At 36.0% G+C, this 3,433-nt stretch overlaps 1 long non-coding RNA gene across 1 annotated transcript; it reads right to left on the reverse strand.

The window, feature by feature from the left end:
• Positions 1-933: 933 nt before the first annotated feature.
• Positions 934-1,398, reverse strand: LOC141658609 (uncharacterized). The gene is made up of 3 exons (XR_012549309.1): positions 1,312-1,398; positions 1,147-1,224; positions 934-1,060 (listed from the first exon to the last, which is right to left on the reverse strand). It is a non-coding gene; the product is annotated as an uncharacterized LOC141658609 (long non-coding RNA).
• Positions 1,399-3,433: the final 2,035 nt, after the last annotated feature.

The raw sequence follows: 3,433 nt of genomic DNA on the forward strand, positions 1-3,433 counted from the left end.
TGTCCTGTGATAAGTAAAATAGGAAAGATTAGTATGTTAGCCCTCACTCTATGCTTGACAGTAAAGAGTTATCCCACTACAACTCTTTCTGCTAAGCAGATAACATGCTTATTAGAAGGAATATGAGAAATACAGAGATATCCACTATAATTATGTGATAAAGCACCAAGTCATAGACACCTAACACTGGATAGATTTCACTCAATGACTTGGTAAACTGTGTTTAAGTCTGAATTCAAAGCAACGGTTTATCGACTGAATTTTGGAAAGAAGATTCATTAATAAAGGAAATGTTGAGAAAATTCACACTAATGGTCAAATAATGTGGTTATACTCTTATTACTTTTTCTCTTCCCTTCTTTTTAAGGGAAAATAACTGCTAAATTACTTAGATTTTTTCCCTTCATTAAGGATAGCCGGTGTACAAATCAGTCACTTACATAGCAAAGAAGATCTACAATGCTTTACAAGTTTACATATATATATTTATATAGTTTATAAAGAGTGGGCAAATTCCAAAACCTTACTAGATTCACACTTGTTAAAAAAGGACACTTCGGGAAGGATTACCAAGAGCACAATCTTCTGATCTTACTCACACATAATATACTTCTAGGTTCAACATAAGACCTAGGGAAGTTCATTACATTAAGGGGGCGATGAAGTGACATATCAATGGTTCAACATGAAGTTATGAACTGACGTCATCAAATAAAAAATTGTTGCCACATTACCTAAAAGCATGTCCCTCAAGGAGCAAATAATATGTGTTTATGTAAACAAAATGAAAAGCGTATAGCTAACAAATTGAAAAACTCAAGGGTACACCATAGAATATTCTAGAAATTTTGTTAACTAGGCCTGTCAAAATCTGACCTAGGACGCAAACCATTTTTAAGGTAATGAACCGGACCAACCGGAAAATGAGTAGTAAATAAAGTACGCTTGAGTATGACAGTACGAAACATACATCTTGGTTTCTTTGTCGTCTTAGTCCGGTAACTGCCATCATGGTAACATAAACAAGCAGCAAAATCCCCGCAATTCGAAGTGCTGCCAGCTGAAACACAAGTTAATTATATTCAAAAAATGATGAGATTTCATTCAACAAGGGATCCAAATTTAGTGAATCTCATCTCAACTTACGATGAAAAGCGGTAGAACGAATTCAGAACCCCCAACCATGATTGGCAGAGTATGCCTTAAAATCAACAGGCCAATAAACTGTATAAGAAGAGTCAATTTAGTATGATGGGCTGCGGAAAGAAGGAAAATGAGATGACAAAAGGGTCAAAGATAAGATTCTCATACAATTGCTGCAACTGCAAATCTGAAAACCAGACTTCTCGAAGAAGGTTCACTGGAAACTGTTTGGGGCAATTGTGCCAAGGCTAACTCTCTTCTATTTATCTGCCAACTTCTCCTGCAAAAAGGCATCCTTTCATGTTGATGCATTTTGGAAACGGAATTTTTCGAAAACGTGTGTAGAATTCATGAACCTGATATTATGTAGTAGAAGAGAAATTCACCTGAAATTGACGGGGATGCGCCCATACTTCAATAACGGTGGGGGTGACACTGACCGATAACCTGGTTCGAATTTCTGCATTTGATGGAGACAGAAAACTGAGCTAGCTATAGGAAAGATAACTCTTTAGATTTAGTCTTAGTCGAAAAAGGTAGCAAATATATTTACAGGGCCAGTGTTTCCAATGCAATTTCTATTTCTCACGGAGCCCTTGGTTTAGGATAAATTGAGTACTCAACTAAATAGCTCATTAAACTGACTGCGCTTCTCATATTGTATGTATATAGCAAATGGTTGACCAAATTTTGCGCTTCTCATATTGTATGTATATAGCAAATGGTTGACCAATTTTTTCTGATTACAGGTAATCGAGAAATAGTGTCCTTTCTCGCGACCTTGTCAATTTGTCATAGATTGAAGCCCTTGATGCATCGAAATAACGTCTGTTTTACTGTTAAATTTTAAGACATGAACCACGCAAAGCAGCAATACATACAAACCTGATGCAGCATACAACTAAGATGATTTAAAAATGCAAATCAAACTTAAACAAATCTCAATCTCCAGGACTTCAACTAATATAATTTGACAAAAACATGTAAACTAATCGCCATTGAAAATTTCCTAAAACCGTTGATGGATAATTAGGCGCAAATTCATCCAAAACCGTAAAAATGCAAATCAAACTTGAATAAATCTTAATCTCTAGCACTTCAACTAGTATGATTTGACAAAGCAAGCTAATCAATTGGCAATGAAATTTTCCTACAACAGCAACTAAGGGACAAATACGACTACAGAGATCGATACTTCAGCTCAAATTCATTAAAAATCTGTAATTAAGAGCAAATTACATCATTCAGCTAAGATCAATAAAAAAAAAATGCAAATTTAAGTTAAAAAATATAGACAACCAATTTCTGTCGAATTCGAGTAAAACGTAACTAGCTCCATGTGATCAAACAAGAGGCAGAAAATTATAGCGACAAATCAGTAAAAGTGAATTCCAGCACGATAAATTAGGCTACATCGATAAATAATTAAGCTCAAATCCATTCAAATCAGTAACAACAATGAAAAATTCCAGCACTTCAGCTAATAATTGAACAAATCGACAACGATTTTGACGAAACCGAAAAGGAAAAGGAGAAATCGACGGCCTACAAAAGTCTTACTTACTACCCCTTTGCCTATACAAGAAATTTTCTTTTGCTTTCAAAAATGAAAAATTATAAAAAACATCATCTTTGCCACAAGATGATGAGCATAAGAATGTGAGGTTAGATTAAAAAGAACCTGGAAAAGGAGGGATCACAGTCATCTGATTCGTCGCGATGTAGGCCGTCGATTGCGAGCCTGATGTGATTATCATAAGCAAAAGAGCTGCACGATAAGCAAACTGATGCGAAGCAGGAGAAGAGCAATGCCGATAGGAAGAATAATGTAGAAAATAATTGAAGAGAATCGAAAACCCTAGAAATTAAGATGTAGAAAATTCAAATAATTGAAATTGAGAAGGCGGTTTCGTTCGTCGTTATTTTTGTTGCTTCCACTTGATGTTTATTTGTAATGGAAAAGTAAATATTGACAGCTTGGTGTTCTAGGACTTTGTTCGCCTTCTGTCTGTTATTAATGGCGAGTGACGACAATAACTAAGTTGAGGAGGATAATGGCGGATGAAAAGCTTAGTAGGAATGGCGGTCGGAAGCTCAACGTTAATGGCGAGTGACGAGAAGAAGATGATGGAGCTGAGTTGAAGAGAGAGAAGGAGACGCAGTAAAATGAGTTGAGTAAATGAAATGTAAGCTGTGCATTTGGTGGATAATATAGGGGACACGTGGCATCATCTGGTGAATCTATAGTTATTAGATCCGACGGTTTAGAATGGGTACAGCTGCCTCACCC

This window comes from Silene latifolia, chromosome 6, assembly GCF_048544455.1.
Source record: "Silene latifolia isolate original U9 population chromosome 6, ASM4854445v1, whole genome shotgun sequence".
Taxonomy (NCBI): Eukaryota; Viridiplantae; Streptophyta; class Magnoliopsida; order Caryophyllales; family Caryophyllaceae; genus Silene; species Silene latifolia.